Raw genomic sequence first — 17,290 nt, 5'->3', positions numbered from 1 at the left:
ATCAACCTAACCATTAAGGAACTGAGACTGCTCTTTGAAATAGCTGCTTGGCAAATTAATGACTTTCTATATATATTGTGTCCCTTTTCTATCGCTATCTTATTTGCGAGTAGCAAATTGCTAATCGCAAATAAGGAATACTCCCCATTCATTCCTATGGGCCTTTTGGCCCATAGGATCAATTGGGAGTTATTAAAATAAGGAATACTCCCCATTCATTCCTATGGGCCTTTGGCCCATAGGAATGAATGGGGAGTTATTCCTTATTTGCGATTAGCAATTTGCTACTCGCAAATAAGGATTGTGTAGGAATCACTATTTATTTAGCAATTCCTACATGAATCCCGTTTGCAAGTCCTTAATAGCGATTCCTTATGAATCGCTATTAGGGGCTCGCAAAACGGGAGATTGATGAATCAGGCTGTATGTGTTTGGTTTTCGCTTGGAGCTGACGCCATCCGAATTCATTTTGCAGATCGTACAGGTTCATTATGCAGAACCAGTCTTGAAAATGTCAGGTTGTTGCAGTTGGTAAAATAAAGAACAGTGTTTTGGTTGAGGTAATTTAAGAGTAGACAGTTCAAAATGAAGTTGAGAAGAGCTTAACACACTTGATGCCTTCTTGAGAGCAAACATTCAGACAGACTTCGATGTTGTCTGCAAATGGATGGATCTTCACTATGCGGTGAATGAGTTAAGCTCATAGAAATGCAATGTTGTCAGGGCAATGGAGGATAGACGGTTGGTGTAATTTCTTTGTTGAATTCAACATCCAAAAGAACTTGCATAGCCTTTTGACTTTTTCTTCATAGTTTCATCAGATGACACACACGTGAACACACGCAACCATGTGCGCATAAACACACACCCACACACAGACAAACACAAAAAGTAGTCTGCCTCCTTACCATCACTGAAAGAAGGAAACTTCAGATCTACAGACTTCAGAACAAATATGGCACGGGTAGTTGGACAATTAAGTCTTGTTGACAACTTCACATCCGCCTGAGTGTGCCATTTCTGGTATAGTCTTTAAAAATTAAGGGACAGGATGGTGCCCAGAGGTTCTAGGCAGTAGACGAGGAGTATCTGGGAGCTTGAGCTCTCCATTTGGATAGCTTGGTGGTAGTTTGTGGGTAGAAAGGAAACCATTACACTACAATAGCTGAAAAGCTCATTCATGTTTCCAGTGTGTGCATCAGCTTTTGGTGAGTAACTTTATTTTTGTATGTGGCTATTTTGAGAAACGTTGATACATTTAGAGCAGTACTCAAGGACTCAATGATATATTGTTATATACAATTAATGTACAAAAGAAGGAGAGGACCAAACTAATTAGTAAAGGAAATCATGTGTCTTAATTGTTGCTTGTGTGCAGCTAGAAGACAATTAAAATATTTTTACAGAAAGTGCTCATTGTGACAGTTAAACACACAGGGGCAGATTTACAAGCCCCTTGCACCACGTTTACGCCTCCTTGCGTGACGCAACAGCGGCGTAAATGTTGTGCATCCCTGCGAGGCATTTACAACGTGACGCATCTAGGGAGATGCGTCTCGTTGTAAGGCCCTGCGCCACATGTGGGCGTTCCGGCGCAGGGTGGGCGTTCCGGGGCAGGTGCGCCTCGCAAAAGTGGCTGAGTGAAATCTACAAGATTTCACTCAGTCACTTTTAGACCAATGCGGCATCAAAACCCTGCGCCTGCTTGAAGCAGGCGTAAGGCTTGACGCAGCATTGGTCAGATAGGGCACCCCGAGCCTTGCTGGAGCTGCGTCGTGCTTGCGACGCAACTCCAGCAATGCGCCGCTTTACGGCACAGATGCGTCATGCACTGTGCCGTTTTTGCCCCATGGTGCGCCGCATTGTAAATGCGGCGCACAATGGGTGGCAGAGTTGCGGCGCACAATGACTGGCGCATCTCTGGGGATGCGCCAGTTATTGTAAATCTGCCCCACAGTGTTCAATAAGTGCAAACATTTTTCCAAAGGTAAACCTTAACAACGGAGATGATAAAAAGACAAAATACTTTTTCTTAACCCTATAAGTGCGAGTGTTGGCCATTGGATGACACCCATACACTGTCCCCAGGGTGACTGTTGACCATAGGCCGACACTGGAGAGAGAGAGCTAATGGGTCATCTAGTGCAAGCACCAGAGGATTCCATTTCTTTTTAAAAAAAGGGTAGGGGAGATGTGGAATCTCTTTAGCATCAGTGCCGGGTCCCCAACCCATCTGTAATATCAGTGTGCTGTGAGGTGCGCTGACATCACAGTTTTCACTGCCAGAGGAAGGAGAAGGTAAGTGCTCTCTCCACTTCATTGGGGGAAAAAAGGCCTAAAAAGGTCACCCCACATTTCAGGGATATCTCATTGGAACGGGGAGAGTCCAAATTAGTGCAGACAACGCAGTGCTCAGACAGTAAACATATATATATATATATATATATATATATATATATATATATATATATATATATATATATATATATATATATTACCTACTGGCTATCGCCAGTAGGTATATATAGTTAGGATTAATTCCCTATGGGATTTCTGAAAATTCTATGTCTAATAACTTTTGCGTTTGTGGACGGAATCAGCTGAAATTTTAAGAAAAATGGCACATTTTGTTTCTGAGCAGCCCCTGAAAATTTGGTGGGGTTTCGTCAAGGGGGGGCTGAGAAAAAAGGGGGGTCCCAAAACGCGTTTTTTGCATTGAGTTTTCCATAGGGCGGTTGGACTCACTTTTAGCTCGAACGGCTGAATGGATTTGCACGAAACTTGGCAAAATTGTAGGGACTGTTAGCCCGATGTGCCTTTGCTAGGTCTCAATATATGTGCTTCAGTGGATTTTGAGAAATTAACGTTTAAATCAAGATATATATCTGTAACAGCGCTCCGGGCAGCGATCCGGTCCGCTTACTTTTCGCTTATCGGAACTTTGCGCGCAGAAAGCTGATTGGCTCTCCGGTGTCTGTCAACATTCTAAACAGTCCGGAGCGGCCGCCATCTTGTCTCTCGGTAGGATCGAGAGAGAAGAAGAGGTGAAAAACGAAAGGGGAATTTAATGAAAGGGGGCAAGGTATCCCCCTCTTGACCCCCTAGGAATGTTGTTGGGGTTATTAAAGGGTCCCGTGGGGAAAATAAAAAAAAAATGATTTTTCATGGTAGAAGCGCTTCACGGGCCGCGAACTGGGCCGCAAACTGGTAGCGAAACGGGAATTCGCCATTTTGTGCTTCGTTAATTAAATTATTAGGTATAAGGGGGTGCGGGAGACGTATCCTAATCCCCTATGTTTCCTGAGGGTGGCTGAGGAGGCTGATATATGTTGATACATCTCTTCCAGCGGCTGTGCGTGAGCTTTTTTTTTTTTGCTGCGTGACAGTCCGGAGCAGCCGCCATCTTGTCTCTCGGTAGGATCGAGAGAGAAGAAGAGGTGAAAAACGATAGGGGAATTTAATGAAAGGGGGCAAGGTATCCCCCTCTTGACCCCCTAGGAATGTTGTTAGGGTTATTAAAGGGTCCCGTGGGGAAAATAAAAAAAAATGATTTTTCACGGTAGAAGCGCTTCACGGGCCGCGAACTGGGCCGCAAACTGGTAGCGAAACGGGAATTCGCCATTTTGTGCTTCGTTAATTAAATTACTAGGTATAAGTGGGTGCGGGAGACGTATCCTAATCCCCTATGTTTCCTGAGGGTGGCTGAGGAGGCTGATATATGTTGATACATCTCTTCCAGCGGCTGCGCCATCTTGCCTTTTTTCCAATGCCACAATTTTGTCGTGCACGGCAGCCATTTTAGATGCCAGGCTGGTCCCAGGCTATCACCTACCCCTGCGGATGTAGTTTATGGCCCCAGCTGTAGAGAATTCAGACATGCCAACCCTCCCGATTCAGGCGTGTGACTACTGATTTCAGTGCTAGTCTCCCGCCTCCCGATTTCTGCAAGCAAAAACACGGGGGCATATTACGAACAACTAGCGATAATTTTTGTCTCTAACTTGTTTAGAGACAAAAATTATCGCCGCACATCGGCGATTTTTATCGCAGATAAACCTTGCTATTATCGCAGAAAAGTCAGCGATATTCATGTATTATCGAGCAAATGCTCTTAGCCATGTTATCCACCTCCCATTGGATAACATGGCTAAGAACTGCTCAGGGCAGGTGTTAGATTTTGGAGATATTCGCGCTTAGCGCGAATATCTCCAAAAGTTGGTAATAGAAGGTAGCGATGTTAGGGACTGTTTCCAGTCGCTAACATCTTGGCACGCCACTTAGCATGTCATTAGTGATAAGTATCACTGACATGCAAAGCGGGCCCAAGATGGTCGCTATCTCCTTTTAGCTGTCACTAACTGGTGTTAGCGACAGCTTGGTAATAGGGAGATAATTTTATCTCCGCTTTCAAGGCTTTTAAAGCCAAAAAAGCGGAGATAAACCCCCTTGATAATATGCCCCACGATTCCTTGGGGGTTTCAGCTGACAGGGCTTGGTATTGTGTTACATGGTAATTTTTCCAGGAAACGTCAGAGGGTCGATGCAGGGGTTCTAGAAGAGGTGATAAACCATTTAAGCCTCATGAACAAGCGCATGGTCTTTTAAAGATTTGTGAAGTACTCGGAGCGGCGGTGTGTGTGTGTGCCCTCTTTCAGGAGCGGGCGGGGGGGCACTGCCAGCAACTTGCCAGGTCAGGTAGTGTTCAACACGTGCATCACCCTTTCTCTGCTTGCTATTGCGCTCCATGCTTCGGAAAGGTAAGAAAAAGAACGTGCATTTGAGTTTGAAATGTCCGATCCTGCAGCAGCACACTTCCAAAGCCCACACATGACAATAACCCGATTCAAGGCCCCATTCACCCGTTTTTAAAAAAATAGATAACACTCCAACAAAGTAAGGTTATAAAACTTTATTAACTATTAACTTTAACGAACGGAACAAAAACTAAAAACTTTTAAACATTTCTCAACACAAAAAGCAACAATGGTTAGAAGCTGTCTTTTGTGCGAATAGTCCCAAGGCAGCACAACGTGCAGAGTTCTGGACGGCACCCAGGTGATGTCGCCTGGGTGCCGCACTGGTTTAGGGATCCTACAATGCAGCACAGAAAAACAGCGTGGGGCGTCCCGGGTGGTGCGGGGGGAGGCCTCGTCAGTAGCGGTCTGTGTCCAGTGTCACATGGCTGACACAACATGTACGACAGGCACCCAGGTGATGTCCAGTAAACTGCCGCACTGGTTTTGGTATCCTACAATGCTGCTCCGAAAACTGGCGTGCGGCGGCCCGGGGGGGGCGTGGGGGAGGCGGCGTGAACGGGCCTCCCCAGGTGGCGGCCATCTAGCTGAGTTGCGCCCGCTCTTGCGGCTACAGCGTCTCGCTCACCATGTTGTTGAGTTGCTCCCACTCTTGCAGTGCAGCGATAGGCGGCTGCCACATGGCTCTTAAAATGGCGGACGGCTCCGCGGTTTTAGGCCTGGTCCACTGAAATGGCCCTGGGACACTTTGGAACTCGGACGCTTGCCTGCTAGGGCTTGGGCTCCATTCTCGAAAAGCGTCCCCTCAGCCGTGAAGATTGTACAAAAGTCTTGGGGGCCCCCGACTCCCGCAGGCTTCCGGTGGGGAGCGGCTGCCATGATTGCTCGCGGAATGACCACGACGGAGCCACGAGATGGTGGTGCTCTCATGCTGACGCCAGCTTCAGTCTGAATGATCCAGAAACAAGGTGGGGCTTTCATCGTTTGGGAAAAAAAAATGTTCTAAACCAATGAAAAGTGTTATTTTTAGGTCATATGACCAAGCCTTCCATCTTTAGGAAACCAAAAGTAAAATGAACCAATGAAAAGTTTTATAAACAAGTCACATGACCTGTTATGCGGCATAGGGCTACAAAAAGTGTAGAAAATCCGTTGGCACGTGAGGCGGCGTCAGTAGCGGACCGATGTGCGAATAGGCCGAAGGCAGCACAACGGGCCGAGATCCGGATGGTACCGAGGTGGTGTCCAGCAAATTGCCGCACTGGTGTGGCCATCCTACAATGCTGCGCCGAAAGACGGCGTGTCCAGCTGAGTTGCGGTCACTGTTGCGGTACAGTGACTCGAACGCGCCGAGATCCGGATGGCACCGAGGTGGTGTCCAGCAAATTGCCGCACTGGTGTGGCCATCCTATAATGCTGCGCCGAAAGACGGCGTGTCCAGCTGAGTTGCGGTCACTGTTGCGGTACAGTGACTCGAACGCGCCGAGATCCGGATGGCACCGAGGTGGTGTCCAGCAAATTGCCGCACTGGTGTGGCCATCCTACAATGCTGCGCCGAAAGACGGCGTGTCCAGCTGAATTGCGGTCACTGTTGCGGTACAGTGACTCAAACGCGCCGAGATCCGGATGGCACCGAGGTGGTGTCCAGCAAATTGCCGCACTGGTGTGGCCATCCTACAATGCTGCGCCGAAAGACGGCGTGTCCAGCTGAGTTCCGGTCACTCTTGCGGTACAGTGAGTCGAACGCGCCGAGATCTGGATGGCCCCGATGTTGTGTCCAGCAAGTTGCCGCACTGGTGTGGCCATCCTACAATGCTGCGCCGAAAGTCGGCGTGGGGTGCCCCGTTGGCTTATGAGGTGATGTCAGTAGTGGACCGATGTGTGAATAGGTCGGAACCAGCACAAGGCGCCAAGATCCGAATGGCAAGTCCTGGATGTTGAGTGCCTCAGTTGAGAGTTCTGAGCAGTGCTTGTAAGACTGTCTGAAGCTTATTTGCACCTGCTGCAGCTTCATTAGGTCCGGCGGAACTTTTTTCCTTTTCCTTTCTGCTTCTTTTCCTACAATCCGTTTCATCTGAAGGCACGACCAGGTCCCTGAATGTGTGCAGGGGGACGCTATTGATTGAATGAAAATGGCGGCTTGACACAAAGCTGACTCAAGCGTTACTGTTGGTGCTATACAGACAAAAATTGGTTTTCAGTTTGTACATTCTTCAGGTTTTTTTTTTCCATCCAAGTCTGATTGAGAGTTTGTAGAAAAATGGCTTCAGATTTTCCACATACTACTCTTCAACATTCTTCCTAAATGTAACAATGTGAAACTCACTAGGAGAACGGCTGTTTCTGTTTCCTTTCAAAATGCTGCCAACAATATTTTCTGAATGGAAGACACCATCTTGTAGCATAAAGGGCCGAAAGGGGTTCTGGTCTGGCCGATGGTTGGTGGAGACATTTTGACTATATCTTGGACCTGCCCGGCCTCGCCCAAAATGGCGCCGGTATAAATGGGACTCGTAACTCCTTGCCCGCAAATGTATATCTAGAAAATGTTATTGTAAGTGGCCCTGTCCTATTTTAATTACAAAGTGTATGTCCACCGATTCCGCAACTGTTAGACACCTTAGTTCTTGCAACCTAATGGCCCGCTCGTTACGTTCCTCTACAGTGTAAATGTCTCCTCATCATATACGATTTCAGTTTGCTCCGTGGCCGGCCCACGTGGTTATAGGCCCGTATTTGTATACTGACATTTTCACAATAAAGGTTTTTAAAACAAAACACGGTAGTAGTATTTACATTGGTAAAGTTTTTACTTTTAGTCACTGTTTTCGAATCAGTAAAAGGCAAGTGAAATAAAGCAGTCCAATTACATGACGGATAAAAGGTATAATATGTAGGAACGCAGTAAAGATAAATGGTCAAGGGCAGTTGTGTTTTTCATGTCTGCAACATAAAGTGATCGATAAGAATCTGATAATCAGGCGTATCGGCGACTAAGACAGCAGGCCGAATCTCTTTTACTCAACGGCTCCGTCATGGAAGGAAGAAACGCCCTTTTTCTCAAAAAAGGAATATATTTTACTTGCAAGACAGTTGTAAATTTTCCGGGAAAGTACATTAGCCTGGAATATTATAACATATGTTTGAAAAAAAAATATTGTTCGAAAACAATAAAAAGCGTAATTTTTAGGTCATATGACCAAGCTTTTCATCATTAAATTAACAAAAGTAAAATGAACCAATGAAAAGTTTTATTAACAAGTCACATGACCTGTTATGCTTACGTTACGCGCTGCGCGCCGCGCCTCGGATCACTTCCGGGTGCGCTAACGCGGCGTGTCATAAAACGCATTACGCGACAACGTAGGTCAAGAATATAGTCTAAATGTCTCCACCAACCAGCGTTCAGAACACAACCCCTTTCAGCAGTCCAAAAAGTTCTGTTAAATGACAACAGAGGGGACAAGCAACAAGAACCATCAGTCAAAGAGGGGAGGGCAAGTTCTTCTCTTCCGGGTCATGTTGGGGCGCTACCGGAACTGATCGAATTGGTAGTCTATAGTGTTTCTGGATGTTTCAGACTAAAGCTGGCGTCAGCATGAGACCACTACCATCTCGTAGCTCCGTCGTGGCCATTCCACGAGCAATCATGGCAGTCGCTCCCCACCAGAAGCCTGCGGGAGTCGGAGGCCCCCAAGACTTTTGTAGAATCTTCACGGCTGAGGGGACGCTTTTCGAGAATGGGACCCAAGCCCTATCAGGGAAGCGTCCGAGTTCCAAGGTGTCCCAGGGCCATTTTAGTGGGCCAGGCCCAAAACCGAAGAGCCGGCCGCCATTTTGAGAGTCCTGTGGCAGCCGCCTATCGCTGCACCGCAAGAGCGGGCGCTGAATGGCGGAAGAGGCACAGTGTAGCAAAAGCGGGCGGAATGGCAACTAAAACGATAAAGGGGCGCCCCACTACAGCTTGTCTTCAGGTCAAACGGATTGTGGGACAAGGTCCAGAATTGAAGAGTCATCAAAAGGCAAAAAGTTCCGCCGGACCCCGGGAGCCGGCCGCCTATGTCGGGGGCGATCTCAGGCTACACCAGTGCTATAAGACTTGGGGAGGGTGTCGGAGCCAAGCGTCTTCTCCGAGTCCATGGCCATCACACCGCCCCTCAGGGGCCTCCGTCAAGCTGTTTAGGAAGGTAACATATCACATTGTTTTCTAATGCAGTCAGGTCCACAAACGACACTCACTTACTTTGAGAATAGTGAAGCTGCAGTAGGTGGAAATAAGCTTCAGACAGTCTTACAAGCACTGCTCAGAACTCTTAACTATGGCACCCAACATCCAGAACTTATGCTATTTGAGAATGGCAGTGACATCGAAGCATCTCAGGGACCAAAACCATTAACGTACTTTCACGTATGAAAATCTTACTTGGGGAGGGGGCAGGAGCGAAGCGCCCCCTCCCAGTCAGCGCCACCACACCGTATGTTGAAAATCTGAAGCCATCGTTCTACAAAGTCAACCAAACTTGGATTGAAAAATCTAGAAAAATGTACAAACTGAAAACCAGTTTTGGTCTGCATAGCATCAGTAGCAACGCTTGAGTCAGCTTTGTGTCAAGCCGCCATTTTGATTCAACAAAGCACAGGCATTGAAAAAGGCTGAAATTCAGAACTCTAAACTATGGCACCCAACATCCAGGAGCTTGCCATCCGGATCTTGGAGCCTTGTGCTGTTTTCGATCTATTCACACATCGGTCCACTACTGACATCATCTTATAAACCAACGTTATGTAAATAGTTTTTTAATAAAATGTTTTACCCTGTTTCTTTGCTGGTGTGTTGTCTATATTTTTAATATTTGCATAGGGTTTGTCGTTATTTTGGGCGGGATGGGTGACGGAGCCGAGCTGTCTTGCAGCCCTCATGGTGTGGAGCTCAGTTCATCTCACTATTTTCGTATTTCTCATGAAGGGTTGTTCCTAATATTTCTATTTTAGCGAGGTCAAAAAGAGATCCAATTAGTGGCCTACTGATTTTGCTCGATTACTTTTATTTTTTTTACACGATTTTTCACTATCTGCAAAGACTAAACAGAGTATTGCGACTTTGTGCTTGTTTGTAAATAGAGAATGATCCAAAGAGAACCAATTCTAAAACAGTAAATGCTTGGACAACAATCAATCAAATGGAGAGACAAGCAGGCACGACGGATTACAACGGGGGCAAAGGCTTGCGTTAACCACCGTTCACTATCTGCAAAGAGAGAGTACTACTAAGACAAAAGAGGGGAGGGGGGGGTGCAGCGTTCAAAGCACATCAGCGTGCATAAATACGAAAATGTTTTTATCTATCACGTACTTGACATTTTAAAGCTTTTCATATTTGCTATTAAAAAACCAATGAAATTCACAGAAAAAACCATAGGTTATAGTGGATATATAGTTAGGAATTTGCATTTACAAAACCTTGAAAATTCAATGAAAAAACCATTGGTTTTAGGCCATATATAGTTAGGGATTTGCATTTACAAAACCTTATTTTACTCGCATAAAACCATTGAAATTCCATATATAGTTATAAGCGCTAACTATATATCGCGCACCCGCAATCCACTGCTGATGATGTCACATATTACATCATTCATGACATGGTTAGTGACATCACTGATGACATCACTGATGACATCTCAAATGACATCACTGATGACATCACTGAAAACATCTCATTTGACATGACTGATAACATCACTGATGATATCATTCATGTGATAATACGATGAACCTCTTCAGACTCTAATATAACCTTAGATACAATCAGTGTAAACAGACACTCACAGACTGTCACTCATCCATGGAGTTACTCACACACCTAGTCAGTCATGCAAAGAATCAATCACACCTCCATTTCCTCAACTATACAGTTATACAAACTTTACTTATTCAAACATATACTAACACATATTTACTCTATTATACAATCCCTGATACAAGTTCACAATGATCCATACAGCCACTCACACATTCACTGGCTCTTATGCACAGTTATTTATATATGTCAACTCTCACATGTACTGTGTTTTACATATGTACTTACTTTGACATGTAGCACTGAGATATCCATTCACTCACCAATACACTCATGCGCACAGTCAACCGCCCATACAGCTGTTTGCACATGCACTTTTGAATCTATACATATAGTGAATTAACTACTCACACATCTATGTACAGAGTCACACACCTCCCAGCCACCCATACACACACACTCAGTCTCCCATACAAATACTTGGACAACCAATCAATAACCCATACAGTTACTCATATAGCTACGAATCAACATATGCAGCAGTTTGTAGAACAACAGATATAATGATGCACAAATTAAAACAGTTTAGTCACTAACCCATGCACTCAGTGAGACACATTTAATCACTCACTCAATCAGTCAGTCATGCACCTAGTAAATCCTTCATCCAGACACTTATACATCCACTCATTCTTCAATATGTAAAACATATTTTAACTTTACAGAAACATACAGTCACTGGATGTTGTCATCAGTGATGTCATCAGTGATGTCATTTGAGATGTCATCAGTGATGTCATCAGTGATGTCACTAACCATGTCATGAATGATGTAATATGTGACATCATCAGCAGTGGATTGCGGGTGCGCGATATATAGTTAGCGCTTATAACTATATATGGAATTTCAATGGTTTTATGCGAGTAAAATAAGGTTTTGTAAATGCAAATCCCTAACTATATATGGCCTAAAACCAATGGTTTTTTCATTGAATATATATATATATATATATATATATATATATATATATATATATATATATATATATATATATATATATATATATATATATATATATATATATATATATATAAACATATATATATATAATGTTATTATACATACATGTGTATATTCTTAAAAAACGGCGTTACCACTCACGCTCTCAGGATCCGATGACACAGAAAACACTTGCAGGGTGCAATCAAATTGGGGGTTTATTAGAATTCATAAGCCCGCCGTGACGCATTTCACTGCCGTAGCGGCTTGTTCACACAGCGTTATTCCGGAAACCGGGACATTACATACACAAAGTTGTTAACATAGTCGAAGGACTTTAACCACAGTTGATTTTGTTTAAAGTGCGAGCGCCATCTTAGTCTAGTCAATTTACAATGTTGTCACTTGGTAAAACAATGATGTGACATTGTGCATGACTGTGAGACAATTGTATGACAAGAATAAACTACCAAATAGCCTTTTATATTACATACATTGGTTTATAGAACTGCCCGATGTAGTGGAACATTAATATCTTCAGGCATTCAAAATCAGTATTGGTGCCGTCTTTGTCTAATCAAAGTTGTAAACATCTCCACAATACTGAATGTCGAAACTGATTGACGTATATCCACATCTTCTAGTAGCAATTATAATCTTAACATTTCATATGACGACTCTTAAACATGCTTTATACCACAATTACGCAATTTTTTTATCTTAATCGGCCATTTAGAATCACAGCATTTGTAGTTTATTGCATTAAATTCCCCAATAGTGGGCATGCATTTTAATTCATGGTGTCATGCAACTGATAATATCTCACTCAGATAAGCTTATGGCATCTGAAAAAGTTGATTTAATTCCCCATAGTGGGTATTGAAGGCATTTCTCAACTTATTTACTGTGTCCTTCTAAGATTATGTCCCATTGGAAAGAACCCCAACTGTGTTCCTGAGTGATCAAAAAATAGTGCAATATAAATATTAAAATCTTGTCTACCTCTTGGAACAATATTGAATGATGGAATGGAGAAAAGGTAGGAATCCTGTAGCCACAGGTGAGAAACACATCTCATTCCTTTCTTCCTGTGAATCAGAGAGAGATAAGTATGAGAAGGATGTGGTGTTGTGGAAAGTATTCATCGGGTACACGTCATATACCATACTATTCCCTAGTACACTAATGCCATATTACAAAGAAGGCATTAATTAAAACAATCAGATAATATTCATTCAGTTTGTAAATGTATGGCCATTTCATCATCAAAATTATGTCCTTTCAGAAAATGTGTACACATTCCAACAATATATTTAGACTCTTTCTGTCTTAATATCAGAACTCTGTTGCCTCCTCTTGCTTTGGGCAGTACTTGTTCTATTGCTTAATAAGGTAATTTCGAATAGTCTGAGTAATGGTTGCTAGCAAAATGACTGGCAATGGGATATTGTTTGTCCCTGTTAGTAATTGCCCTCATATGTAAATGTATATATATGTATTTGTACAACAACATAAAACTGAGAGGATTCCAAAATTTCATAACATTTTATTTCAAAAAGCGGAGATCCTGTCTGCTAATATAAGATGTCTACTGGTGAACCATAACATGTTTTGAAAGCAACTTAGGGAGAGTATGTTAACGATTCGACCTGTAGTTAGCTTTCAGGTCTCATCAGAACAAAAGGCATTTGACTAAACTTCCCTATAACCCTTGGAATCGTGGAATCTTGGGACCTTCAATAAGGCAGCCTGTAAGCAGTAGGTTCAAGAATACTTCAAGACATTGTATACCAGGCTGCTTGGTAAGTCGTACAATTTTGGTAGGGAAAACAAATTACTTAAGAAAAGAATACCTTTGTATTGTGTGTAGAAAGTGGTCACTCCTACACACACAAGTTTTTTCGTAACAAAGTCAACAATGTGAAATAGGGCACTCGGTTCTTTAGGTTGTCCCGTAAAGGTAAATGGATTACTTGGGAAAAGCACACGCTTGCATTGGTTTGATCCATTTGCCACAGGCACTAGGCCTAGCCACACAAGTGCAGTCTCATTTTCATTGGGGGTTTTAGGGGAATGCCGTTTGGAAGGATGTTTATGGCTCCTCCCAGATTCCCAAACTTTCCATCAAAGAAATGTGAGGAATTTTTTTTTGTTGTTGAGGTTTGCACAGGATTCTTGGTCAAAGAAACTAATGAGAGCCACACAACTAAGCTCACCCTAGGTGTCTATTTTTCAAAAATGTACAGGTTTGCTAGGTTTCCCTAGGTGCTGGCTGAGCTGGGGTCCAAAATCTACAGCTACCCACAATGGAAAAAGGGTAATTTTTCAATAGAAAAATGTGATGTATTCTATGAGCCACATGAGACAGCCCACCCTGGATACTCCTTAGTAGTTGTTTTAAAAAATGTTCAGGTTAGCTAATTTACATGGGTGCCGGCTGAGCTAGGTTCCAAAAGCTATACCTACCCACATTGGAAAAATCAGGGCAGTTTTGAGAGGAAAAACATGATGCATACATGTTCTGTTGTGGTCCATTTCCTGTAGTTGGCACCAGCTCTTCCCACACAAGTGAGGTATCATTTTAATCAAGAGACTTGCGGGAATGCCAGGTGGATGTACGTTTGTAGCTCTCCACTGATTCCAGAACTTTCCATCCCAGAAACATATGGAAAATGTGTTTTTAAAGCAAAGTTTTATGTTTTCAAGGAATGCTGGTTCAAAAACCTGGTAAGAGCCATGGAGTATTGAATCTACTGACATCCCTCCCTCACAAGACCTCTGCAACAAACTCAGCTCCTTTTTCCACCACAAAATCAAGAGCATCTATGACAACTTCGACGAAGACAATCAACACAATGAACCCTCACCAACCACCCCGACACCTGGAACTCAGCTATTGACAACTGGACAGGACTCACCACCGAAGACACACTGAAGATTATTAAGTCAATCCACTTCGGGCCCCTATAGACCCCTGCCCCTACCACATCTTCAACAGAGCCTCTGACCACATCGCACCCATGCTCCGCCACACCATCAAATGCTCCCTGGAATCTGCCGCATTCCCCAATGACTGGAAACACAACAAGGTTCAACCCCTCCTGAAGAAACCCTCGGCGGACCCCACCGACCTCAAAATCGACAGACCCATCTCCCTGTTCCCTTTCCCAGCTAAAGTTATCAGGATAGCCATCAACAGCCAACTCGCCACCTTCATCGAAGAGCACAACATCCTTGATTTCTCCAATCCGGCTTCAGAAAAAACACAGTACGAAAACCGCCCTCCTCGCCGCAACAAACTATATCCGCACCACCTGGACAAAGCAGAAACAGTAGCCCTCATCCTCCTCAACCTCTCAGCGGCGTTCAACACATTCTCTCATCACACCCTAATACGCAGACTCCGTGACGCAGGGATCCAGGACAAGGCCCTTGACTGGATCCGCTCCTTCCTCTCGAGCAGAATGCAGGGGGTTTCCCCCTTTCCTCTCGAACCCTACACCAACCACTTGCAGAATCCACCAGGGTTCCTCCCTCAGCCCTACGCTCTTCAACGTCTACATGGCTCCGCTAGCCCCTATTGCCAGAACCTACGGACTCAACATTGTGTCAGATGTAGAAGACACCCAAATCATCCTCTCCCTATCCAATGATCCCAACCCCGCCAGACACAACTTTTGAGAAAGCATGGAAGCTGTTGATAAATGGATGAAAAACAGCTGCCTTCAACTAAACACCGACAAAACAGAAGTACTCATCATGGGCCCAAACCCCGTCTCCTGGACCAACACCTGGTGGCACCCTGCCCTCGGAAGCCCGCCCACCCCCATGGACCACACACGCAACCTGGGAATCGTCCTGGACTCCAAGCTCAAAATGGAATGCCAGATCAACTCCATCTCATCCTCCTGCTTCCACAAACTCCTACGTAAGACCTTCAAATGGATCCCCCTCGATCACAAGAAGACTGTCACTAATGCCCTGGTCACCAGCAGACTCAACCACGACAATGCCCTCTACGCTGGAATAAACACAAACCTCACCCACAAGCTACAGAACATCCAGAAAACCACCGCAAGACTGGTCCTCAACCTGCCAAAACAGTGCCAGCACCTGCGCACACTCCACTGGCTCCCCATCGAGGCTAGAGTCACCTTGAAGATACTCACCCAGACACACAAGGACCTCCATAACACCCGACCAGCATACCTGAACTGCCGACTCAAATTTCCATGCACCCCAAAGGACCCTACGATTAGCCCAGCTCTCCAACTCCATGATCCCCAGTATAAGGAAGACCAGATCGGGAGGCCACTCCTCCTTCCTCACGGCCAGAGCCTGGAACACCCTTCCGCTCTACCTCAACATCGCTCCCCATCTTCACAAGAAACCTCAAAACCTGGCTCTTCGACAGACCCCCTCCTTGATGGACTGTATCCTACACCCCCCAACCCCTAGTGCCTTTAGACCCTTATGGGTGAGAAGCTGTGCTTAACAAATGCCTAATTGATTGATTGATAGAGTAAGCCCAAGCTGCATCCCCCTAGGTGTCTAGTTTTCAATAATGTACAGGTACAATAGATTTTCCCAGCTTATGGCTGACCTAGGGTCCAAAATCTAGAGTGTTCACCATTGGAAACAAGCATTGGTAATAGGCCTCGCCTTTAGGACCTTATACGTGTTTAACCAGAGCTATTGGCTTTGTCAACATCTTTAAGCTATGTTGTACAGCAATGTGGCTGCTGTGCAACATGTTGAAAAGTTATAATAAAAAAGTATCATAGTACTTTTTTTATCTTATTTATATTTATTTAGAAGACATTATCTGCATTAAAAAATGTTTCTAGTTTGTTTGTCCTTGCAAAGTTGGCAACTTCTTCCTGCCTCTTCTAATGCTTGTTTCCTATAGCGTTTTTCTTTTGTTATGAGGATTGGACAAAAATAAAAGAGAGATCCAAAAGATGCCAAATTCCAAGGTCAGGCTAACCATGGTGCTGAGTGATGGTAAGGTGGTGGACTTGTGCAGAGGTGAATCTCAGGTGATGCTGAGTCATACTGAGATGGTCCTGAGTGAATTTGAAGTGGTTTTGAGGTGGTGGTGTGCTGGTGTTGAGGTGATGCAGAGTCATATTGAGGTGGTGCTTAAGGATGGTGAACTGGTGCTGAGTGAAACTGTGGTGAAGCTGAGTGATGCTCATTTGGTGGTTCTGACTAGGGGTGGGCATCAAATTCCGTTCCGCTCATGGACATTGTGATAATTTGACATTTTTGCGTTCGAAATTGTCGTGATGCGTAGCGGAGATTTTTTTCATGCTCACGCTTTGAAAATACATTCTCACACATGCCATCACCTTACCCGGAACCCCAGTGTTCACCGATGAGTTTTCCGATCCGTTCGCTTGCTCCACGAGATGTTGTAGCCGGTTGCGCTATCTAGCGAGAGTTCATGCCAGCAATCATGTCATTCGTCTTGCTATCAGGCATCGCAAATGTATGAGATCTCGAACACATCATTCTCCACCGCGAGCGAGAGCGTGAGGACGGGAACACGTCAGATCCAACGCAACAGAGAGCGTGAAACCGCTAACATGTCATTTTGGACACTCCATCGACATCCATCGACATCCGGCGGAAGTGTGGTGAAGCTCGAGAACTCAAACACGTAAAACTTTCAATCTGGAGAAGAATATCATCTCTAGCAGCATACACCCTTCTGTAAATGAGGATTTGGATGAAA

The sequence above is a fragment of the Lissotriton vulgaris genome, chromosome 4_1 (genome assembly GCF_964263255.1).
Source record: "Lissotriton vulgaris chromosome 4_1, aLisVul1.2, whole genome shotgun sequence".
Taxonomy (NCBI): domain Eukaryota; kingdom Metazoa; phylum Chordata; class Amphibia; order Caudata; family Salamandridae; genus Lissotriton; species Lissotriton vulgaris.
Note: the sequence above shows the minus strand (reverse complement) of the source record.